The following is a 25,488-nucleotide window of genomic DNA, read 5'->3' as shown; positions in this document are numbered from 1 at the left end:
AGGGAGTGAGACTGCAGCGAAGCTGTCCGGAAAGTTCGGGAGAGGCCCCGGGAGAAAAGCGCTGACACGGATTGGAAGTCCTCTAAGGTCGCCGCACACATCGAACGCGCGCCCGGGGCGCTAGCAGCAGTCTGGGGCACCCGGCGGGAGGAGAGTTGGGGAAGCTGAATTGCGGGATGGGCACAATTCCCTAGCGAAGAAGGCGAGGCGGCTCCAGAGCAGAAACTGGCCCCGGGGATGCCCGAAAGCCCCCATCCGCCTGAGCTGGAGCTGGGAAGCAGTAGGGGGAGTCGCGCCCCAGCGCATCCCGCGAAGCCCCTGCAGCGGGTACCTACGGCGCGAGCGTGGGGCGAGACCCCTGGGCGGCCCCAGGCTCGACCGAGCCCAGCAGCGCGCCCAACCCTGAAAACGCCCGCGTCCGGAGCCCACCGGCCCGCGGCCCCTCCTTCCCCCACCCGCCGGCACCCGGAGGACGCGCGATCCGCTGGGCCCGAGTCGCGCCCCTCCGGAGACCGCGCGCCCGCGCCCCCGCCCGCAGCGGACGCAGCCCCGACGTTCCCCCGGCCCCCGCCCGCGCCCACCCGGCGCCGAGCCGCGCTGCCCTGCCCCGCCGTCCAGTCCAACCCCTCCCCGGGGTCCCCGCGGCTGCGAGGGTCTCCAAGGGCGCTGCCCTGAGTCCCCGGAGCCCGATCGCACTCTCGGCGGCGGCGGCGGCGCGTCCCTTACCGAGCAGCGGCTCCGTGCGGCTCCAGGGCCCCGCGGCGCGCCGGGCATTTTTTTCTGGGAAACTTCTCCCCGGTCCGTAGGGCTGAGCCGGCCGGGCAGGAAAAGCGCTCAGCGCCGGGAGGCTGAGACCATCCGGGAACTTCGCTGGATGTAAACCCTCCCCCTCGGCTCCCCCCACCCCGCCCCGCGGCCCCGCCACATGTGGACGCGCGGCGAGGCCGCCGCCGGCCCTTCGCCCGCCTCTCTGCGCGCCGCGCCCGCGCTCCCTGGGGCCCGCGCTCCTTGGGGCTGAGGCTCTGCGTCCCACAGACTGGCGAGCCCCGAGGTACACGGCAGGAGTGGGGCGATTAGGAGGCTGGGGCTCGTGCGTCGCTCCGTCCACCTCCCTGCGCTTGCAGAGGAGCGGGAACTGGAAGGGGTGTCCAGCCGAGGGCCCTTTCCCCCACGGACTGCTAGTTCTCCAGCTTTCCGCTGTCGGGGTGCCCCCTCTCCAACCCCAAGCGGAAGCCCTTTCTCCTCGCCTTCTCTGCTCTCCAAAGAGGGATCGTGCTTCCGGACACCTTAAATTCAAATTCATCTTACAAATGAATTTTAATATGGAGTGGCACCCTCGGAGGCCCAGGGTCTGTCCGCATCTGTCTCCCTGACCACTGCGTGGGGAAGCTGTGCTGCTCTTCTCGTGGAAAATGCCCGTTGTCCCCAACAAGAACCAGCTGGGGTTGAGTAGTTTTGCTCCTAGTGGAGATGGATTTATCGTCAGCCACCCACATCTTCAAATACGGTAGCATCCACTGCAAACATCTGGAGAAAGCTGAGGTTCTCCTCTCTTGCTTGAGCTGTTAGTGGCCGGCCCTGAAAGCCGCCACCTCCAGGCTCCAAAGAAAAGTTAACACTCACTAAGACGACGCATGTTAGAACGTGTGCATTTGAAAAGAACAAGTTATCATTAATACAATAACCATTTAATCATAGTGCTAATATATCAAGGCTGTGTATCCCCTGAATGAAAGCAGAGAAGTTGGGAATACATGCACTTCGGAATTGATGTCCTACACTAAGAAGGTGGTCGGTCCATCCTTCACTTTAAGCTGTCTGCTCCTATGCCAGCTCCCATGTGTGCACTTGTACCTTGACATGCTCTTAACAGATATAGTAATCCTTCTGACAAAAAGATTAGTAACATGGGAAACTTCTCAATGACAAATTTTGTCCCTAAGAGTACCCATCTTTTAAAGCTTCACTGTATACTTCATCATTCCATCATTGGAAGCTTTCCTTTTTCAACCAGTTCTATGATGATATGCATATGTTATGTTTTATATAAAATGAAGACAATTGATTTCATATATCAGTATATTATTCCAGACTTGAGAAAAAAGTCATTAGCACTTAATCACAATCATGGAAATTAAGCCCAGGAGCTGCCTCCCATCAGCTCTCTGTCTCAATTTTTGCCCCAGTCAAATGGGCTTCCCTGGTGGTTTAATGGTAAAGAATCTGCCTGTAATGCAGGAGACACGGGTTCGATCCCTGGGTTGGGAAGATCCCCTAGAGAAGGGAATGGCAACCCACTGCAGTATTCTTGCCAGGAAAATCCCATGGACAGAGGAGCCTGGCAGGCTACAGTCCATGGTGTCACAAAAGAGTTGGATACAACTTACTAACTAAACAACAATAAGTGTGAAGGCAACTGGTTCACTGCAGTATTCCCAGCACCTGGAACGTTCCTAGTATTCATTACCATGGGATGAAAGACTAATAAGCATTAACCCAGGTCCTTTTAGCAGTACATCTATTATCTCATTTAGTTCTAAAGGCAACATTGGCTAACTAGATACTTGTCACTGTTATACAGATGAGGGACTTCCAAAGGAATGAGGTTTTCCAAGGAAGGGTAGTGAGAAGCACAAGTCCAGAGGACTTTGATCTGACTGCTAGTTTCTGGTGCCCCTACAGGAGCTTCCATCCAGGCCAGAGAGGAAGGTAAAAGGCCTTAAACTCACAGCTTCTGAGTAAATGTCTCAAGGAGATCATGTGGGCTGTAGGTTTTACTCATGGGGGGAAGGGACTTAATGCCATGAAAGGCATTTGTTCTGATGATTCTGGTGGATGATGAAGCCTTGCTTCTTGGTCAGGTGTCAGGACAGGTACCTGCAAAGACCTTGTGTATGAGAAGTTGCTTCAGTTGTGCCTGACTCTCTGCGACCCTATGGACTGTAGCTTGCCAGGCTCTTCCGTGCATGGGCTTCTCCAAGCAACAATACTGGAGTGGGTTGCCATGCCCTCCTCTAGGGGATTTTCCCAACCCAGGGATGGAACTGGTGTCTCTGGCATATCCTGCACTGGTATGCAGGTTCTTTACTGCTAGGACTTCCCAGGTGGCGCTAGTGGTAAAGAATTCACGTCCCAAAGCAGGAGAAAAATGTGGGTTTGGTCCCTGGATCTGGAAGATCCCCTGGAGGAGGAAATGGCAACCCACTGCAGTATTCTTGCCTGGAGAATCCCATGGACAGAGAAGCCTGGCGGGGTACAGTCCATGGGTAACACACAGTTAAACACAACTGAAGTGACTTAACGCTACCTGGGAAGCCCCCTGAAAAGACCTTAGGGTCTCCCAAAGTCACAGTGTTTTCCAAATGTCCTCCTCCCATCACAAGATTCCAGGCGCCTAACTTCAGTGAGTTGTGGCTACACAGCTGGAGGACCAGGAGAACCAGGAAGTATGGCAACCCCAGGACTCTGTGGGCCTTTTCCTCCACACTGTCAGCATTCTCAGGGAGTCGTGCGCAAGTGTGGCCATGCTGGAATGTATTCCACACTTTACTCTGTAGGAGTGGAGGATGCTGGGAGAGGGCAGAGAAGGCTGAATTTGTTTGCTTTATTGTGGCAAATTGATAGTTACTTTTAAAAAATGCCTTATGAACATGCTGTTAAAATATGATTGATCTGGAAGACAACTTTTTAAAAGGTGAAGTGGGCACTCACTAAAATATCCCAAGAGTATTTTGAAGAATGATAATATGTCATGAACTCAAGCAAATGATGAACTCAAATTTCTGCAGAAGGTTTTAAAAGTTAAAGAAGTTAAATATATATAACAATATCAGTTAAGCTCAGTCTCTCAGTTGTGTCCAACTCTTTGCAACCACATGGACTGCAGCACTCCAGGCCACCCTGTCCATCACCAACTCCCAGAGTTTACTCAAACTCATGTCCATTGAGTCGGTGATCCCATCCAACCATCTCATCCTCTGTCTTTCCTGTCTCCTGCCCTCAGTCTTTCCCAGCGTCAGGGTCTTTTCCAGTGAGTTGGCTCTTCACATCAGGTGGCCAAAGTATTGAAGTTTCAGCTTCAGCGTCAGTCCTCCCAATGAATATCAGGGTTGATTTCCTTTAGGATTGACTGGTTGAATCTGCTTACAATCCAATGGACTCTCAAGAGTCTTCTCCAACACCACAGTTCAAAAGCATCAATTCTTCGGCGCTCAGCTTTCTTTATAGTCCAACTCTCACATCCATACATGACTACTGAAAAAACCATAGCCTTGACTAGATGGACCTTTGTTGGCAAAGTAATGTCTCTGCTTTTTAATATGCTGTCTAGGTTGGTCGTAACTTTTCTTCCAAGGAGTAAGCGTCCTATAATTTCATGGTTGCAATGGCAATATAAAATATTTTGAAATAATGATAATAAAATTAGCAAATGGTAGAATCTATGCAATGGGGTTGAGTGAAAATCTGTAATTTGAGATTTATTATCTGTGTGAAAGTACTTAAAGATATTCCTAAACTTAAAACTTTTAAAAACTCCATGTATACACTCCTTTTCACCCCCCAAAAAACAAGTGTTCTAAATTTGCTTTTTTCTGTGATAATAAGTGGCCATTAGCAATATGCTACCTATTCAATAGTTTAGAAAAAAATAAGTTCTCTTAATCCATCCTTTAATGTAAAGTGACATTTTAATGATGTGAGAAACAGCCTTTGAAAAGAAATTTGTACTCTAGAAAGTATTTTTGAAAATAAATATTTGGAAGTATTTCTATCATCCTATAGTTTTATTTTTTTTAATGTTTATTATCTATTTACTTTGAAAATTTGAAGACTTTTAGACCTGCCTAAAAATCTTCCTATCAATGTATCTAGAAGAGAGAGGGACAACTGAGTTCTTTGTTAAAATTGTGACATGCATCCAATTCTAATAAGCTTGCAATAATAAATTATTGACCACAGGGAACAGAGAAATTTACCAGCTGAATGTCAATAAATACATTTACATAACAGGTGAGTGAGACTGAAAAAAATCACTGTGATTTCCGAAGTGTACTCACTGCTGTTCTTCTTTGTGGGGAGTCAGTAGCTGTTTCAAGGCCTCTTCTGCTAGGTCAGTCACATGGTTCACAAGCAAGGAGTGTACTTTGAATTGGACCTTCAAATCCAATTTTATCACAAAGGGTTAAACCAAAGTTGTAAAAAATAATGGAGCAGTAAAAAGATCTACGGCTGCCAGAGGTTGGGGGCAGGGGAGAGAGATGAATAGATGGAGCACAGAGAATTTTTAGGGCAATGAAATTACTCTGGGTGATACTGTCATGGTAGATTCGTGTCATTACACATTTATCAAAGCCCAGAAAATGTACAACACAAAGAGTGAGCGCTAATGCAAACTATGGACTTCAGTTAATAATCACGTATCAATATTGCAGTGCTCCACGCCTGCCCATAAAATGTATCATCATTTTATAACAAATGTACCATACTCAGATGAGCTGTTATTAATTGAGAAAACCAAAGAGGAGAGGGTTTTGAGCAGGTATGTAGGAACTGTTTGTACTTTCTGCTCAATTTTTCTGTAAACCTAAAACTCCCCCTAAAAATAGTCTATTATTTTTTTTTAATGAAGCATATTCAGTTATAGCTCTCTCAAAATGTTTTCATTGCATCTTTAAGTGAGAGCAATATTTTTTGTACTTTAATAAGTAAAACATTTGGAAAATACCGTCCATCTTTAACTCATTTGCTTTAATTTATGCATTTACGTATGTTTGATAATACACCATGGATTAGTACACTAATACCTGATTATAATTTGTAAGTCATTATCAATCTGTGTGTCGGGGTGGTTCGTCCTCAAACATTTTGTTGACATTATGCACGTTCAAAATGTTGGTTGCTCCCTGAACTAGTGCTTCCCTGTGGAGAAAGTCGGCTTCACACAGCTCAGTGACTGTCTGGCAGCGGCTTAATAAGCACTGTTGGAAGGTGATGCAGGAACATGAGTTACTGAGGCTGCCTTCCTGGGGCCGGGTGGCAGTAGCCAGGCAGCCTGCAGGGAGTGTGTCCCACTGAGCAGCAGTAGGATTAGGGGCTGAGGGACTTGGCTTCTGCGGAGAGCATAAAAGAACTGGAATATTCATGACCAGACCAAGTGACAAGCAGGCTGGGAGGCAGGCTGGGAGCACTGCAAAAGCCAGGGCCTCTGGCAGGAGGAGGGGGACGAGATTGGCTTACCCCCAGGCTATTAATCAACATGGTAAGTCATGGTGGTCATGGGTAGGCCTAGCAAAGCTATAAAATAAGTAGATTTCACCAGCAAGGTCAGGTCTGGCAGCATGATGGGGCCTGTCAGACCTGCAGTATCAAGGGTCACTGGAGTGATAAAGCCCTTAGGGCTGGACTCGAGAGATTGCACTCAGAGGAGCTGGCAGGGCCAACGTGGCCAGAGGAGCCAGTGAGGGCTAAGGGAGTCAGCCAGTCATGCCAGGCCAGCTGGCTCAGCCTTCCCTTCAGTCAGGAAGGAGAGGTGGCTCCCACTTCCTTACTCATCACAGAACTGAATTAGGAAATGAAATGGCCACTTCTTGGGGCTTCCCTGGTTGGAGGTCCAGACAGTAAAGAAGCTGCCTGCAATGCAAGAGACCTGGGTTCAGTCCCTGGGTTGGGAAGATACCCTGGAGAAGGGAATGGTTACCCTTTCCAGTATTCTTGCCTGGAGAATTCCACGGACAGAGGAGCTTGGTGGGCCACAGTCTATGAGGTCGGAAAGAGTCGGACCCGACTGAGCTACTGACACTTTCTCTTTCATGGCTGCTTCTTGGCCTGTAGAGAGTGCTGCTGGGCCATCTACCAGCTACAGAAAACCCTCAATGCAGCCTCTCCCAACCCCTGAAGCCCCAAGTTCCTTTCAGATGATGCCCCATCATGTACAGCGGTGGTCGGTCATGACTTTTAAGAGCAGAGCTCTTGCTTTACACAGTTATGCAGAGCGCCAAAAGTATAAGGCCACCCAAGGCATAGCCGCCCTGGTGGAAGGGAGCTCAGACGACTGTCCACGCTTGACTTCCAAAATAGACCCCCAGGCGTAACTTGAGAACCTCCATCTAGAGGAGCAAGTGCAGGCCCCATGACACTCCTATTTCACTCTCCAGGCTTGTCCCTGGCCACCCCTTGCTTTGCATTTTGTGCTCTGAAGCATAGCACTGTTCCCACACATCCGGGCTCTTTCACGTCTCTGCCCTTTTGCTGTTCTTCTACTCGGGATGCCTATCCACTGGCTGCCTCTGGCCCAATGTTCAGAATTCTACCTGTGACAGCATCTCCTCTGAAAAGGTCTCTGGGCTCCCATAGTGCCTTTGAGGTGTCTACATCTGAGAAGTTACCTCTTTCTACTGAAATACTTTCTGTATCTGTTACCCTACTAAAGTGAAGACTTCCCAAGGGGCAGGAATTCCCATTTCTAGCACCTGGCATAATTGATACTATTGTTTAAACACTCTCAGTCATCAGCTTAGAATGCAAAGCGTCCTTTCTGGAAAGCATGTGGGAGAGGACAGTGTGTAATAAAGAAGGGAGGGGGCACAGTGCCTGAAAGCAGAGGGGAGAGGAGCTCAGGGGCTAGAGGGAAAACAAGCACGCCCTGTGGGTTTTTGCATAAAGTCACTGGAAGTTTATTCCCAACAGGGCTTGGGCCTGACCCACCTGGCACCGCTGCTACCAATTAAACCTGGTAATAAGTAACTGAGAAGGTGCACTCTGGTGTGCAGTAGCAGAGCCTTTCCAGGAGTTCTGGAGGCTTCGGATCAGTTTCCTGAGATGCTGCAGGCCTCCAGGGATTCTAACCAGCATAATGGACTTTAAAAAGGGAGACAGCTGAATGAGGAAGATTCGTTCAAGTCCCAAGGGAACGATAATGGTTTGGTTAAGGACTCCTTCAGATCTGTCTGAAGGAAGAAAACTCTTACTGGAATTGTTTGTTCATGGTTAGGGAAGGGGAGGGGGAAAAGCCGTTGGATTTTGTATTATGAGAACCAGATGGATCCCAGCCTTGCTTTAATATATTGAACAATCTCTCTACCTTGATTTTCTCCATATATAGAATGAGCTAGCGATGCTCACCTTCCGAGCTTCCCAAGTGCATTGCAAGAAGAAATAGGACCAGCCCTGCCACTTGCTGGGCTTGTGACCTTGAGCAAGCTTCTTTAAACCTTGTGAACCTCAGTTTCTCACACTTCAAATGGGACACTAATTGTATCCTAAGTCCTTTAATTAATGAGGTAATCCACAGGAAGCTCTTGATACAGGACCTGATATAGAGTGAGCACTCAATAAAAACTAGCTAAAGTTATTACCAACACACTGAACCCCTTGGAGAAGTTTAATTGAGAATAAAAAGGCAGATGAACTACCAAACAGCAAAGTATTTAATATTATAAAGCTGACCCGTGGGTCAGCAGCATTAGCATCAGGTGGGAGCTCCTTAGCAATACGACGTTTGGGGCCCAACCCCAGACCTACTGAGTTTAACCAGGTCCCCCAGGTGATTCTCATGCACATTAAAGCTAGAATGTAGAAGCGCGGATGCGTCTGACACTTTGTCATTGGGGCAGGTTCCTTAATCTCCCGTCTCCTTTCGTCATCTGTAAAATCCTGGCTCACAGGGCGGAGGTGGAGGTTAAACGATGTAATCTGTGCCGAGTGTCGAGGATGGCACCCGTGTAAGTGCCCTTCAGGATTTGCCCCTCTGCTCTTCAGCCTCCCGCACCCGCCCCAGCCCCTGCCCAACAGCCTCTGCGGCTCCGCTCTCCCGCCCGCCCCTGCCCGCAAGAGCCTTACACCTGGGGCCGTGGTTCAGCAGGAGCCAGACTGCCAAGTTCGCGTCCTGACTTCCCGCATCCAGAGCAAAGTCTGCCTGTGCGGCCTGGACAGCTACCTCTCTGCTCCAAGGCTCAGCGCCCACTCTAATAAAGTTGGATCAGTGACTGTACCTAGCTCTCAGGGATGCTGAAGCACCGAGTGAGATGTGCAGCTGAGGCTAGTGCTCAGCTTTATCCATAGGCGCCTACTGAGCAGAGTCCACGCTGCAGGCTCAAGGGTGCCCCTGACCCTCTGGAGCTTGTTGCCTCCTGCTGCCCAACCAATAGGTGCAGGAATTCCCTTGGTACCAGGGATGACAGGACCCACTCCCTACCAAGCAAAGAAACGAGAGAGGGCAGGCTGGCCTAGGTGAGTAGACCTGTCTGACTTCTCCCTCTGGCCTCTAAGCCCCATGGGGTAGGACCTCGTCTGTCTAGTTCACCAGCAAGCTTGTGGAGGGTCTAAGGAGCCCAAGTTTGAGGAGCATTTTGCCTCCACATAATGAATGCATGTGCTAGGTGTACCTGTGGATAAAGGACAGAAGAGCATCGAAGGTATGCATGGCGACTAGCGACGAGACCCATCCCCACCTGTCTGTCCCGGGCCAGCTAACCTGCTCTGTTAGGACTGAGGGAAAGACGACAACATCACTCCACGTCCTCATTATTGCCTCTAGCACCCTATTGTCACAGCTCCTCTCAATGACTCTGGTGTCACCACAAGAAGCGTGTCCCTTTAAGCAATGAACAGTCTCCTGAAAACCCAGCTGGCTTCTTTGAGGTTAGGTGAGAACTTTTCATCTCTGCGGTTAATTTAGTGGTGGGATCTCATTGCCTGGCGAAGAATCTTGTGTGCAATGAAGGGTGGTTTTTTTTTTTTTGGTATGTTTTTTATTTTATTGAAATGTAGATATTTATAATATTGTGTTTACTTCTGGTGTACAGCAAAATGATTCAGTTATGCATACATCTACATTATTTTTCAGATTCTTTTCCATTATAGATTACTACAAAATATTGAATATAGTTCCCTATGCTATACAGTAAATTCTTACTGTTTACCTATTTTATATACAGTAGTTTGTATCCCAAACAACTTATCCCTCCCCGCTTTTCTTCCTTTGATAATCATGTTTGGTTTCTATGTCTGTGAGTCTGTTTCTGTTTTGTAAATAAGCTCATCAGTATCATTTTTTTTAGGTCTCACATGTAAGTAATGTATATTTGTCTTTCTCTTTCTGACTTACTTCACTTAGTATAATAGTCTCTAGGTTCATCCAGATTGCTGCAAACGGCATTATTTCATTCTTTTTTATGACTGGATGATTTTCCATGGGGTGTGTGTGTGTGTGTGTGTGTGTGTGTGTGTGTGTGTGTACGCCACATCATCTTTTATCCATTCATCTGTTGACGGACGTGAAGGTTGCTTCCACGTCTCTACTACTATAAACAGTGCGGCTGCAAACATTAGGGTGCATGTATCTTTGCAAATTAGAATGTTTTTCCAGATACAGGCCCAGAGGTGGGGCTGCTGGATCATATGGTAGTTTCTGGTTTTAAAGAACCTCCGTACTGTTTTCTGTGGTGGTGGCACCGATTTACATTTCTGCCAACCATCTAGGAGGGTTCCCTTTTCTCCACACCCTTCCCTGCATTTAACTGTGGTCTTGTTGATGACGGCCATTCTGACCGCTGTGAAGTGATGCCTCGTTGTGGTTTTGATTAGCATTTCTCTGTTAGCGATATTGAGCATCTTTTCACGTGCCTATTGGCCATCCATATGTCTTCTTTGGAGAAATGTATATTTAGGTCTTCTGAAAGTGGGCACAGGTTTGATTCCAAGGCCAGAAGGGACCATGACTAGTCGAGTGGGCCCTGTGGAAGCTGGACTTCTGTTTGCACCAGCTCCACGGCCTCCCTCCTGAGGGGGCGGTGTCTGCCCCCGGAAGGCTCTGAGTGGGCAAGACTGGCCACCTCTTGCTTCCTGTGTGACATTAGGCTAATTATTTCTTTCTCTTGAAAATCAACCGACCTGTCTGCATAATGAAGGTAATAAAATGTTCTTGTGTTGTCATGGAAATGAAAATGGAACTCGCCTTTAAGTATCCAGAGTGGAACACCTGAGAGTGTGAACAGGGCACTGTTAGCAATTCCCCAGGAGCCTGGCCTGGTGGCAGTTCCCCAACAAAGCGACATATGTGTTCTGCGGAGCCCCATGAATGGTATATCATTTCTATCATTACATCTGCTTAAGAAGGGTCGCCAGATTTAGCAAAGAAAGGTGTGTCACAGTGCCCAGCGGTAAGGCCAGGTGAGAATTATGGGGTTAGAGATAAAGAAAATGTAGCCAAGATTCAATTCATGAATCACTGGGTTTATTGCACACCATTAGCATGAAACACAGGTTATCAAAGTAGGGAGGAAAAGAGGGTAGGGCATAAACCAGTCCCAGGAGAAGCTTGGGAAGGAGATGTCTAACAAGGGCAGTAGCCTCTGGTCCAGCAGGGGGTCTAGCAAGAAGTGTGAACGAGAAGTCACACTGCTCCAAATGGGCCCCCGGTGCCCCTGGATCAGCTCTCAACAGCATGGAGCCAGGTCCTCCAGCAAAGGGCCTTCAAGTCACCGGACGCGGCGATCCCATGTTGCGGAGTCTGCCAGAGGGGAGTAAGGCTGAGCCCCGGGTGTTCCTGTCCCTACCAGTTGCTCCTTCTTTCCAGTGAAGTTTTCCTGAGCACATTACTAAACAATTTCCTTATCTAAAGTGACACTCTTAATTTATCACACTAAGACACCACAGTCCTACACCAGATGTTCCAAAACAAGTAATAAGGAAGTTCATGTTGGCCACTGTGACTCCATCTTGAATGAACACAGCTCAAGTTCTGCCAGAGGAATAGGAATCATGGCATGAAAGAAATCTCATTATAACACAGGGTCTGAAATATTGCCTGGAATGTGCTTACACTAAAAAAAAAAAATGTTGTTTATCTGAAATTCAGATTTAATTGGCTATACTGCACCTTATCTGGCAACTCTTGTTTAAGAGCCTCGGGTCACAGAGAGTTAAGTGACCAACCAGACGATGTCATAAGAGGGAGTGCCTCTTAGAAACGTCCTGTTGCATCGGTTCTTTTCTCCCAGTAGCCACTGGGGTTGTTTCGGAGCCAGCCTTAGGAGAAAGGGGAAGCGAAACCAGAAGAGGGTGAGGGGAATGGCGGCAGTGATGCAAGGCTCAGGGAAACTGGAGGGAAGATGTAAGATCTCCTGAGGAAGGAATGGAGATGGCCTGAGACCCTTTCAGAGCTTGGAGGTTTGAGAGATGAAGGACAGAATGAACCTTTGAGGGAAAGATGAAGAGGGATTTGAAAAGCTCAGGGTGAGGTGCTGAGCTGCACTTGCAAAGGCCCAAAGGCATGGAGGGTGGTTACTGGTAACTGGGGTAAAGTTCCAGGCGTTTATCTCGATCCTGACATGTCGGCATGTTGGGTTATTTACCAGAATGTTCAGAGGAAAAGATTAGCAGGTCTGTTTGCTTTTGTTTTCTTTCATTTGCTGTGGGTTTTTTTTTTTTTTTTTAAGCTAAAGACGGAAAGAAAGTGAAGTCGCTCAGTTGTGTCCGACTCTTTGCAACCCCGTGGACTGTACCCCACCAGGCTCCTCTGTCCATGGGATTTTCCAGGCAAGAATACTGGAGTGGGTTGCCTTTTCCTTCTCCAGGGGATCTTCCCAACCCAGGGATCAAACCCGGGTCTCCCGCATTGCGGGCAGACGCTTTATCCTCTGAGCCACCAGGGAAGGTTTGGTGGTTTTTTTTTTTAGCTAAAAGAGGTTTAGAAGCGAGGGAGATGAACCACGGCCTCCTACACACTGAGTGCTGCAGGCACTGGTGAGCCGGCTGTGCTGTGGTAGGAGCAGGGATGGGGGCTGTCCGACGGCCAAGTCCAGGGCTCTGTCTTGGTCCTGTCCAACTCCGAGGGACACCTGCTTGTTAGAGGCAGGCGTGTCCTGGGACTCTGCGGAGCCGGGACTAATGTGAGCCCCGAGGCTGTCATTGTTGCAGATGGAGTCTGGGGAGGCTGGCCTCTCTTGGCTGGGACCTTGCCTCGGTGGGCCATCAGCCCCATTGACCCCTCGTCGAGGGGCCCTCCGTCTTTGGGAGAGGGTGGTATAGTTAACGTAATTTGAGAAGTGATGTGGTGGATGCAAACAACAGGTTTATTTCGCGTGATGGCCCACAGACATTCAGTCTGGGTTAAGCCCCTGTGCACACACATACACATACGCATCCCCTTATTCTGGGTGTGAGAGGAGCAGCTGAGCCCTTCTCCTTTCCTAGATGAATCCTGGTGTGGGAGGGAGAGATCTCCACTGTCAGCTCCTCCTGAGATCAGATGGCTTGCTTGTGTGGGGATGAAGGAACTATCTGAAAGCCTTTCGAGAAAGCAGAGCGCTTGCGAGCTGCGAGTTCTTACTCTGCTGTTTTTACCTCGTGGTCGGGAGAGGAGAGAAATTTGCTTCCAGCAAGTGGGGTCAAGTCCTTCTTCTCTCCCCTTCCTCCCCGTAACCCACACAAGGCTGCCCCAGGCATTCCCCTACAAGTCAGCTAACCAAACCACACCTTGACCAAGAAATGGGAGCGAGAAAGCGGAGGGTGGAGCCAAGGGCACACACCCGACGCCCAACTTCCACCCGCCTTTCTCTATTGCATTCAGACTTTCTTTTCATTCGGCAATCCCCTCACTCGGGTTTCAGCATCAGCTCGTTTCCACCTGAGCTCCTGTTCCCCAGGGGTGTGACTTCTTGCTCATTCTCACGTGTGACAAGGCAAGCGTGAGTGAGGGAATTGTCAAATGAAAAACTCTGAAGCCGAGAAAGGAGAAGCGCGGGCAGAAGATGGGAGCCCGCTATGCCGTCGCGTCTGCCCTCCCTTCTCTCTCCAGTGTTTGGATTCAAGTGTGCGGCCCAGATCTAGAGTTAAATGTACTCAGTAGGAAAAAAAAAAGCTTATTTATTCTGAGATTATGCCCTTCCTACTTTTTGGTGTTAAAAAAATTTTTTCCCCATAAAATGAAGGTCATAATAAATGATTTTAAAACTGTTCATAGTAAGCAAATGTTAGCAGCCTCATATCAGTCCTTGGAAACAATTTCTTTAGAACATTTTACTCTTACACCTGAAATCCCAGAGTCTGGGAACCACTGGTTTGGAACCTTGGCCACTGCGGGTGGCTGGGCCCGAGCCAGCGTTCACGTTCAGGTGCCTGACGTGGTGCCCACGGGAACACCTGTGTGCTGCACTATCCTTTCATGACCAGTGGGAAGGTGATAGAGCAGACTCCTTCTGACATCATGGGTTCTAGGCTAGAACAGATCTTACCTCCCACTGATGTCCTTATCATACCATCTAAACTGATGAGAAGTTCAGCATGCATTTTGGCAGCCGCAAAACGCTATCTGCTCTGGTTGGGGGCTTCCCTGGTGGCTCAGACAGTGAAGTATCCACCTGCAATGCGGGAGACCTGGGTTTGATCCCTGGATTGGGGAAGATCCCCTGGAGGAGGGTATGGCAACCCACTCCAGTATTCTTGCCTGGAGAGTTCCATGGACAGAGGAGCCAAGTGGGCTACAGTCCACGGGGCCACAAAGAGTTGGACACGACTGAGCGACTAAGCACAGCACGGCATCTCTGTTTTTGAGTTATATGTAGAAAGAACCTGAAATAGCGTCTCCACTGCAATCTGTTTTCAATTAGCTCTGTTGCCGTCTAATTTAAATTGAACAAATATATATTTGAATACTAACTGGGCAAACGTGGAATGAGGGGCTGTGGGAAAACTGGTAGGAGTAGATCAGACGTGGCCTCTGCCTTCCAAGAGGTTACAACCCAGCAGGGCAGTAAGACAAGCAACTGAGCAGCTGCAATAAAGAGAGGACCACGCGGGAGAGGCATGAGATGAAGCAATCTCAGGAGCAGGGTGGGGAAACAGGGAGCAGTCAGAGGAGACAGAGGCGACGGGGGACTGGCAGAAGCGTTATGAGAAAGGTGACATCCAAATGGACCAAACTATGTGAGCATCGTGGGAGCAGCAACTGTGTGATCACCCTGGTGTCCCCAGATCCCTGTACGCATATTCTCAGTCACTTCAGTCGTGTCCGACCCTGTGTGACCCCATGGACCGTAGCCCGCCAGTCTCCTCTGTCTATGGGATTCTCCAGGCATGAATACTGGAGTGGGTGGCCATTTCCTCCTCCAGGACATCTTCCTGACCCAGGGATCGAACCTGCATTGGCAGGTGGATTCTTTACCACTGAGCCACCTAGGAAGCCTCAGGGGTGTTTTCTCACATTGCAAGTCAGTGGCTGCAGTACTTATTTTCCACCACAAGAGGGAGCTGTAGCCCAGTTTAACTAAAATAGTATTTCTCGGGAGTTGGTGATGGACACGGAGGCCTGGCGTGCTGCGATTCGTGGGGTCGCAAAGAGTCGGACACAGCTGAGCCAATGAACTAAACTGAGGTTTACCCATACTGTGCCATTTAATTACCTTCCCCCTGAATAGCCCACCAAGCCAAAATTTATCACAATACAATAAAATTATTATTGATGTATAATTTTCTGAAAGGAATTTCTAAGTTACATGATTTGTATGTGTGTGTGTGTGTGTGTGTGTGTGTGTGTATTTAAACTGTTTTATAAACAATTACCTTAGACCAGGCTGGAATGTTCTTCAGGTCCTAAATAATCCAGGGTTTCCCAGTTATGAGAACTTTGCTTATAAAAATGCCTTAGGACCTCATACGTGGGCAACAAATCTGAGTTAACAATCACTTCTAAGTGCCTGAGAATTCACGAGACTCAACGTCTAGAAGAAATGTCAGCTGAGTACAGGCTTTTGAACTTAGACGTGCAGTTTCATTTTGCAAAGAGCTACAAAATATAGAGGGCTTCCCAAGTGGTGCCGCGGTAAAGAATCCGACTGCCAATGTACGAGACACGAGAGACGTAGGTTGGATCCTTGGGTTGGAAAGATCCCCTGGAGGTGGAAATGACAAGTATTCTTTCCTGGAGAATCCCATGGACAGAGGAGCCTGGCGGGCTACAGTCCATGGGGTTGCAAAGAGCTGGACACAACTGAGCCCAGCCACAAAGTATAGATTACAAAGTAGTCAAAATACAGGTGTGTCTTAAATAAAAACACCTGGCATATATAGTAACCAGAGCTTAGAAAGAAAATTAGCAAGTAATTGTGTATATAATTTCAAAGGACTTCTTGATTTATAAAGGATTCTTTATAGGACTTTTCCAACAGAAAGCTTCCTAGTACTGTACATTAAAAACACACACACACACACTTGAATTCCCTAAATCGAATCTACACACTATTTTTCAGCAACATTCTTTCTGTCAAATAAAATGTGTTCAGTTCAGTTCAGTTGCTCAGTCATGTCCGCCTCTTTGCGACCCCATGAATCGCAGCACGTCAGGCCTCCCTGTCCATCACCAACTCCCGGAGTTCACTCAGACTTACTGTTATCTAAAAATAGCCTCTATAAATGACAGTGTTTAGATAATTTAAATGTGGGAGGTAGCATTGTTAAGGTAAACTGAGATCAATGTGTTGTTAGCTGCCTGAGAAGGAAATAATACAGTTTAAAGTGAAAGAATATTTGCCCAATTCATAACCAAACTCAACCTATGTAAAGAAATCTGAATTTCTTTTTCAATAAGGAAAACCACCCCTCTGGTCCTCCCAGAACTCTTCATTACTGCCGATTCTTTTGGAACAGTAAGTCCCAGCTTTCGGCCGTCACCAGTGGCCACACTCTCCCTCGTGTGAATGCCCGTGTTTGCATATCACCTTTTCCCTGTACTGCTGGTCCATGCTCTTCACTCCTGGAGGACAAGTACCAGGGCTTCTTGGTTTTTGTGTCACTTACAGAGCCAAGCCGAGGGCCGGTGGTGGGCTCTTCAGCTGCTTTTAGAAAAGAAAAAAAATCACAGTCAAGGGTGACTGATTGTTAAAAAGGAGGAAGAGAATGGGCTCTTAACGCTTAAGGTTATATGTTTGCTTATTTCCTGGGTGCTTGGATGTTAAATCGTAACGCTCCAGTCAAGAGGCAGCAGGGGTGGTAAGGAGCATAGAGCTGGGGCTCGAGTCCCAGCTCTGCCGCTGCCCGCTGTGTGTTCTCCGGAAAGAGTCCTATCCTTTTCACGTGTCTGTTTCCCGTCATGTAACATGGGATGATGCCGATGTGGATGTGAAACTTCCCACACAGGGCTTATTCTTTATAAAATACACAGAACAGGGTCTGACACCTAGTAAATACTACCAGTGATTATAAAATAGAATAATTATATTGATTGAGATGTAGTCAAAGTGTACTTTGATTTATTAAAAGCCGAAATAAAGCTTTTAAAAAATGTAATGGAGATGGGGTGATGAAAGTTTGGAATTATATAGTGGTGATGGTTGCATAGCCTTGTATGCTAAAACCCACTGAAATGGATATTTTCAAATAGTAGGTTTTACAGTATGTGAATTATATTTCAATTGAAAAAATGTAGTGGAGGAAAAGTCAACAAATATTTATGGACACGTAATAGATACTCAGCCATCTCCTGGGCCTGGTGGAGGGTACAAAGCAATTTAGGACATAATCTTTGCTCTGGAGGGTGTTGCTGATAGAGCACCTTTCCCAGCAACCTGGGTGATGCCACTGTCCACGCTGCCTTCTGTGAGACTCAGAAAGGTTAGATCGCTTGCCCAAGGTCCCTCAGGAAGTATGAGTAGCAGGAACCGGCCGTCTTCTTCCAGTAGGGACAGTTTTATTGAGGACAGATGACTTACATCTCTAGAGTAACTAGTGAAGCAGACATCACAAGAGGTCGTGCGCCTGTGCGTGCTAAGTTGCTTCAGTCGTGTCCAGCTCTTTGCGACCCTGTGGACTGCAGCCCGCCAGGCTCCTGTGTCCATGGGATTCTCCAGGCAAGAATACTGGAGTGGGGTGCCATGCTCTCCTCCAGGGCATCTTCCTGACCCAGGGATTGAATCCGGGTCTCCTACGTCTCCTGCATTGGCAGGCGGGTTCTTTACCGCTAGTGCCACCTGGGAAGCCCCACAGTAGGTCATCAGGCCCAATAAGGCGAGATCAGGAGAAGCCGAAGAAGCTGCCAGCGACAGAGAGGATTTCTGGAGGCAAAGGCCTTCAGATGGGTCTTTATAGATAGGGAAGGTTTGTGCATGTCGGTCACCGTGGAAGTAGGTGTCCTGGATGTGTAAGAAGTGCTCTCTGGCCAGCTTTTCCTAGGATTATGCATACTCTCAGGTTGAAAGCCTTACATGATCATGTAAGCATGTGGTGGATGAGGCATTCAGATGACATAGCTGAGGCCGTAGGCATTTGAACGAATGACACCAAGGTAGGGTACCAATGAGAGAACACGAGGATCTGAACACAGTTGAGCTGGCTTGACCCACCACCCATATGCTTCTTTCATCATTTATTTATTCAGTGCATTTTGTTGTTGTTGCTGTTAAGCACCTACCTAATACCTGAGGATAGAAACACAAATAAAATACAGCATTTGACTTTGGGGAAGACTCCAAGCTAGGAGTTGGCATCAGACAGATATACAAGAAAGCAAAGTGAAGTGATAAGTGATAGATAGCAGAGGGCTACAGAAAGGAGAATGGGAGACACTACATTAAATTGATGTTCAAAAAATAAAGTTGTTCTTGAGGTTTATTTTTCTGGCTAAAACGTTTTATGAAGTACCTAAGCAGAGCCTTCACCCGCTGACGGAAGGGTGAGAAGGATTTGAGGAGAAGGTACCCAAGGGCCTGGAAGAGACAAGCGATCTCTCTCCACTCTGCTCTTGTGGGCTCTCTGGGTGGTGGGTGGGCTACTTGCCCCAAAGTGGGTTTAACTGTGAAGTGGGGTGATTTCCCATCCTGAGGGGAAATATGTGGGGGCCTGGTTGGAGGAGGGAGTCAGGCTCCCTAAGGATAGGTGTGGAGAGCAAGGCGGTTCATCTCCCCCAAGAGGGAGCTAGTTTCTCTCTCTAGGCCCCATTCCACCCTATCTTCACTCAGGGACTATATGTCAATGATAAGAAAACAGCAGTTTGAGATTTAAAAAATCAGCACTTATTATTGTGGCAAAATACACACAGCATGAAATGTATCGTTTTAATCATCTTTAAGTATGCAATCTAACAGCATTAAGTACACTGACAAGGTTATGTAACCATCACCACTCTCTATTTCCAGAACTTATTTATCATCCCAAACTGAAACTGTACCCAGAAAGCAATAACTTGCCCCTCCCTCCCACTCTGGTAACCACACTCTACTTTCTGTCTCTCTGAATTTGACTACTCTAGATGTCTCATTTCGGTGGCATCATTTAGTATTTGTCCTTTTGCATTTGGCTAATTTCATTAGCATAATGTTCTCAAGGTTAATCTCTACTGTAACATGTGTCAGAATTTCTTGCCTTTTTAGGGCTGAATGCTATTCCATTGCGTATATGTATCCCATTTTCTTCATTTATCTGCTGGTGAACACTTGGCTTGTTTCCACCTTTTGACTGTCATGAATAATACTGCTATAAACATTGGTGTACAAGTGCGTGTTCAAGTCCTTGGTTTAAATTCCATTCCTCAAAGTAGAATTGCTAGATTGTATGGTAATTCTGTTTAGGTTTTTTAGGGGGGAATCACGAAACTGGTTTCTATACTGCACTATTTCATATTCTCAGTAACAATGCACAAGGGTTTCAATTGCTTCATATCCTTGTCGATAGCAACTGCAGAAGAATGTGGAGAGGATCCTGAACTTGAGTTGAAAGAAGTCAAATACCACTTCTGGCTTTTTAATTATCCTTCCATACTAAAGGAAAACAGTCCTGAATATTCATTGGAAGGACTGATGCTGAAGCTGAAAATCAAATACTTTGGCCACCCGATACGAAGAACTGACTCATTGGAAAAGACCCTGATGCTGGGAAAGATTGAAGGCGGGAGGAGAAGGGGATGACAGAGGATGAGGTGGTTGGATGGCATCACCGACTTGATGGACATGAGTTTGAGTAAACTCCGGGAGTTGGTGATGGACAGGGAGGCCTGGCGTGTTGCAGTCCATGGGGTTGCAAAGAGTAAAGAGTTGGACACGACCGAATGACTGAACTCAACTGAATCCTCCCTTCCCAGCTCTGCTTTTTTAAAAAATTATTTTATCTTTTGGCTGTCCTGGGTCTTCACTGCTGTGTGGACTTTTCCTCTAGTTGCAGCAATCAGGGGCTGCTCTGTAGTGGGGATGCACCAGCTTCTCCTTGCAGTCGCTTCTCTTGCTGTGGAGTATGGGCTCTAGGCGCCCGGGATTCAGGAGCTGCAGCTCCCAGCTTCTCGGGCTTAGGCTCAATAGTTGTGACACTCAGGCTTAGTTGCTCTGCAGCATGTGGGATCTTCCCGGATCAGGGATCAAGCCTGTGTCTCCTGTATTGGCAGATGGACTCTTTATCACTGAGCCACCAGGGAAGCCCCCCAGCTCTGCTTTTTAATAATGTTTACTTGGGAATACTTTTAGATTTACAGAAAGTTCATAAAGGCAGTAAGTAGTCTTTGTTTGGGCTGCTATCGCAGAATACCATAGACTGGGTGACTTATGAACAATAGAAATGTATTTTTCACAGTCCTGGAGGATGGAAGTCCAAGATGAGGGTGCTGGCAGGGTTGGGTCCTGGTGAGAAGGATCCGACTGCAGACTTTTGCTGTGTCCTTACCTTGTGGAAGGGGTGAGCTAGCTCTCTGGTGCCTCTTTAAGGAGGGCATCAATATCATTCATGGGAGCTCCGCCCTCATGACTAAGTACCTCCCAAGAACCTGACTCCCCGACACCTTCATATTGGGCATTAGAATGTCAACATATGAATTTGGGAAAGACACAAACAATTAAGACCATTGTAACAGTACAAACAGTTCCCACATGCCTTTCTCCCAGCTTCCCTCACTATTGACACAGCCATGGTACGTTTATCCAAACTAAGCAGCTAAGATGGGTATAATACTATTAACTAAATGATAGCCTTTATACAGATTTCATCAGATTTCCACTAACATCCTTTTCCTGTTCCAGAGTCCAATTCTGAATGGCACTAAGCAGCTCTCCTTTTTAATGTTTTTTTTTTTTTTTTTAAACAGAGGTGGTCCAGTGGTTAAGAGTCCAAACTCTCAGTGCAGGGGCACGGGTTTGATCCTTGATTGGAGAAGTTCTGTATGCTACGGGGTGTGGTCAAAATAATAAGTAAATGTTCTTTTATATATTTTTTAAAAAGAAAACTTAAAAAATCGTGGTGTAAATGACATGTAGCAGTATGTTTCAGGCTCACAACATAATGATTTGATACTTGTTTACACTGCAAAACAATGACCACAGTAAGTCTAGTTAACATCTGTCACCCTATATGGTCACAAAAATTTTTTTTCCTGTGATGAGAACTTGTACGATGTATTCTCCTTAGCACTTTCAAATATGCAGTAGGGTATTATTAACTCTAGTCACCATGCGGCACATTGCATCCCCAGGACTGACTTATTTTATAGCGGAAACTTTGCACCTTTTGGTTCCCTTCACCCGTTTTGTTCCTCTCCCCTCCAGTCTTCGCCTCTGGCAACCACCAATCTACTCCCTGTATCTATGAGCTTGGCTTTGGATTTTTAAATTATTATAATTATTTGTAGATTCCATATATAAATGAAATCATTCAGTATTTGTCTTTGTCTGGCTTACTTCACTTAGTGTAATAATCTCTAGGTCCATCCATGTTGCTGCAAAGGGCATTATTTCATTTTTAATGGCTGAGTAATATTCCATTGTGTGTACGTGTGTATAATATATATATATATATATCTTCTTTATCCATTCATCTGTCGATGGACATTTAGGTTGCTTCCATGTCTTGGCTATTGTAAATAGCGCTGCTACGAATCTTTTTAAATTAAGAGTTTTCTCCAGATACATGCCCAGGGGTGGGATTGCTGGATCATAGGGTAGCTCTATTCTTAGTTTTTAAGGAAACCTCCATACTGTTCTCCATAGGGGCTGCACCAATTTACATTCCCACCAACAGTGTAGGAGGGTTCCCTTTTCTCCGCATTCTCTCTAAAACTTGTTATTTCTTATCTGTTTGATAATATCCACTCTAACGGGTGTGAGGTAATGCCTCATTGTGGTTTTGATTTTCCTTTTCCCGATGGTTAGCGATGTTAAGCATCTTTGCCTGTGACTGTTGGCCATCTGTATGTCTTCTTTGGAAAAATGTGTATTCAGGTCCTCTGCCTGTTTTAAAATAGGAATTTTTTTTTTTTTTTGCTATTGTATGAGTTCTTTATATTTTTCCGATATTACCTTCTTTTCAGATATATGATTTGCAAATATTTCTTTCAGTTCAGTGGGTGGCCTTTTCATTTTGTGACTGGTTTCTGTTGCTGTGTAGCAGCTCAGCAGCTTTTAATTTGCTGAGACCCTTCTGACACACTCCTCTCCCAGCCTCAGTTTTCTCACATGTGCAGTGGGAACGAGGGTAGCAGTAACCTCCACCCCGAGGGACCTGATGAGGATTGAGGGGCCAGAAGAGGTAAGCGTGTTTTGTGGGCCATTAAGCTTCATGTCCACAAAAAGGATCGACCTTGAAGCCGAAGCATCCCTCCTCTCACCAGCTGGCCTCCCTGCCCTACACCGGGTCTTGTTCCTCTTGTTGACTCAGCTGCCAGAGGCCAGTGGGAGGGAGGCTGTCCCCTGCTTCCCCCGAGGCCTGCCCTGGTCAGAGGAGTCCTGGTACTCCTGACCCCACAGGGGACACTGACCTGATTGACCGAGGGTTCTGGCCTCCATCAGGGCCTCCTCCCAAGGCTTCCTGTGTATTTAAAAAGCTCCCCCAAGTGCCAGCAGCTCCATGCTTTGGGGTGGAGAGAGGCTGGGGTGGTGGGAGGTTACAGGCTCAGCTCTCTCCCTGGGTGTCTGAAATGGCGACCTGGGATGCCCCCAGCCACAAAGGGAGGAGGGGACCTTGAGTTGGCTCCGCTGCTTTGTAACTCTCTCCAGGCTGGGGTCTTGGGCTTCGGGGGCAGGGGTGAGCGCTGAATCTGCTCGGAGAGATGTCAGGGGTTGAGCTCAGTGTGCTCCCGCCACTCCTGGCTCCCCCGGGACTTCCTGGGAGGACTCCTTCTTTGCCCACGGCCACTCACTCCCACAAGTCTTCTTGGTTAGTGCTCAGTAGTGGGTTGAATGGTGGCCCCCAAAATCCGAACCTCTGCTAACTGTCAATCTCACATTCTTTAGAGACACGATCTTTCAAGGCAAGCAGCTGTTTCATGACTCACCTAACACATTGAGTGGACCTGTTTACAGAGGAGTTTCCCCTTTTTGCATGACATGCAGTTCCAACCCACAGAGAATCCCTTTATTTGTAAATCGGAGCTTAAATTCAGAAGTTTGTGCAGTTTCAGAAATTCATATCTGAAACAAAGGGAAATAACACACCCTGTTTAAGAGTACATAAATACCCTCAAAGTGTTTATTTTTAAAGATACTTTCATGTAAACAGTTCTGTTGAAGGTCATAAATAGGCTGGAGAGGGGAGGAATCTTCTGGAAACATGCATATGTTGTTTACTGGCAGATGACATCTACAAAAGCTATTTGAAAGACACCTGAAACTTGTTTGTTTGTTTGTTTTTGTAGGTTAACTAGCAGGTCTGATATTTTAAAAAGGTAGTTCTTCTAAAGGACAATTTTTGTACTTCAGACTATCTTGATTGTCAATGTGTACAAACTATAATTTTAAAACTTATACCATCACATGATTGTAAGTTATAGTAGTCTTAAGTTAGGAATCAGTGGAAAGCTGTGTATGCTGGATATGGGTCAAAAATGACTATTATTTGCAAAAAAAAAAATTATAAAGAAATGGGAAGAAAAGATACTGTAAGACTCAGATACTGGTTGGAAATAATCTTCAAGTTACCCTCAATCTCCCATTGTTTTCAGTTTCTCAAAATGAATGAATGAAATGAAATATAGCAAAATATTAACCCATATAAAGAGGCTTCCCTGATGGTTCAACAGGTAAAGAATCTGCCTGCAGTGCAGGAGACACAGGAAATGTGAGTTTGATTCCTGGGTCAGGAAGAACCCTGGAGGAGGAAGTGGCAACCTGCTCCAGTATTCTTGCCTGAAAAATCCCAAGGACAGAGGAGCCTGGGGTGGGGGGCTACGGTCCATGTGGTATCAAACATGACTGAGCGACTGAGTACAGCGCAGCACAAAAATGAAGTGTATCCAAATATTGTAACGTAAGAAAAAAAGAAATAGGATCTTTGCAGATGAAATCGAATTAAAGATCTTGTGATCAGATTGTCTTTTGGACCCACCCTAAATTCAAGGACAGGTGTTTTTTTATAAGAGACATGAAGGGAGATGACACAGGTGGGGCAGAGGAGAAGGTCACTGAAGACAGAGGCAGAGGCTGAGTTATGCTGCCACAAGCCAGGGAACAGCCAGGCGGGAGCTGCGGAGCCTGTCCTTCCTCAGGCACCGGGGGAACCAGCCTGCCGACACCTTGATTTTGGACTTCTGGCCTTGTCTTATTCAGCTCTGAATAAAGCACAACAGACTGGGTGGCTCAAACAACAGAAATCAACTTCATCACGGTTCCGGAGACTGGAAGTCTGAGCTTAGGGTACTGGCCCGGTTGGGTTCTGCTGTGGGCCCTCCTCCCGGCTGGCAGACCGCTGCCGTTTCACCGTGGCCAGCACATGGCAGAAAGAGGGACAGGCAGCAAGCTCTCTGGAGACGCTCCTTAAAAGGGCACTAATCCCATTATGAGGGCCCCACTCTCTGGACCGCATCTGAACCTGAATACCACAAAGCCCCGTCTTCACATACCTTCACCTGGGGGGTAAGGGCTTCCACATGAGGACTTTGAGGGGACACAAGGCAGGCCATAGCAGAACTCCGGAACTGTAAGAGAATGGCTGTCTGTTGTTTTAGGACACCCCAGGTTGTGATGGCATCCTTTGGGGCCTGAGACAGTGGTCCTCCCAACTCTCCCAGCACCCTTCCTCGGTGAGACCACCAGTCCAAGAGAAGATTTAGGGGCTCAGTGGGGCCAAGGCAGGTCGTGTGCAGCTGAGGCTGTGGGCAAGTTGTGTGACAGCGGCCTGGGCATCCTGCGTCCAGATTCAGTGGCCTCGGGAGGATGGGCACTGGGTGGCTGGGGGCTGTCATCGATGCCCCTGGCCTTTTTCTATGTCACTGAGGGTGGGGGCCCGGCCGTGCACTTGGTGGTGATTTATCAGCAGGAGCCCTTCCTGGGTTTCCTCCTAGGCCTGCAGCCTGGGCCTGCAAGAGGCACTGGGCCAAACAGCCCAATATCTGGCAGCCATCCTGGGGAGGCATCTAGGGTGCAGCAGTCTTACAGAGCAGGTGCCACATTGCACATGGTAGGGCATGGGGCCTCATGGTAGTGCCTGTGGTTGGCCATGGGGAAGCTCCTATGCCCGTCTGGTACTCAGCAGAGCCCCCCCCACCAACCTCACTCACAGCATGACCACACACCAACATCAAATGCC

The 25,488-nt window shown here is 47.4% G+C and overlaps 1 protein-coding gene across 1 annotated transcript in view; it reads right to left on the bottom strand.

The window, feature by feature from the left end:
* The window catches only part of WIPF1 (WAS/WASL interacting protein family member 1), a 128,347-nt gene extending 127,538 nt beyond the window's left edge, over window positions 1–809 (bottom strand). Inside the window, exon 1 of the mRNA XM_068967868.1 lies at window positions 727–809. The gene's annotated coding sequence lies outside the window, so the exon portion shown is untranslated. The remainder of the gene's footprint in view (window positions 1–726) is intronic.
* Window positions 810–25,488: the final 24,679 nt, after the last annotated feature.

The sequence above is a fragment of the Capricornis sumatraensis genome, chromosome 3 (assembly GCF_032405125.1).
Source record: "Capricornis sumatraensis isolate serow.1 chromosome 3, serow.2, whole genome shotgun sequence".
NCBI lineage: Eukaryota > Metazoa > Chordata > Mammalia > Artiodactyla > Bovidae > Capricornis > Capricornis sumatraensis.
Note: the sequence above shows the minus strand (reverse complement) of the source record. Positions and strands in the feature narration are given on the sequence as shown.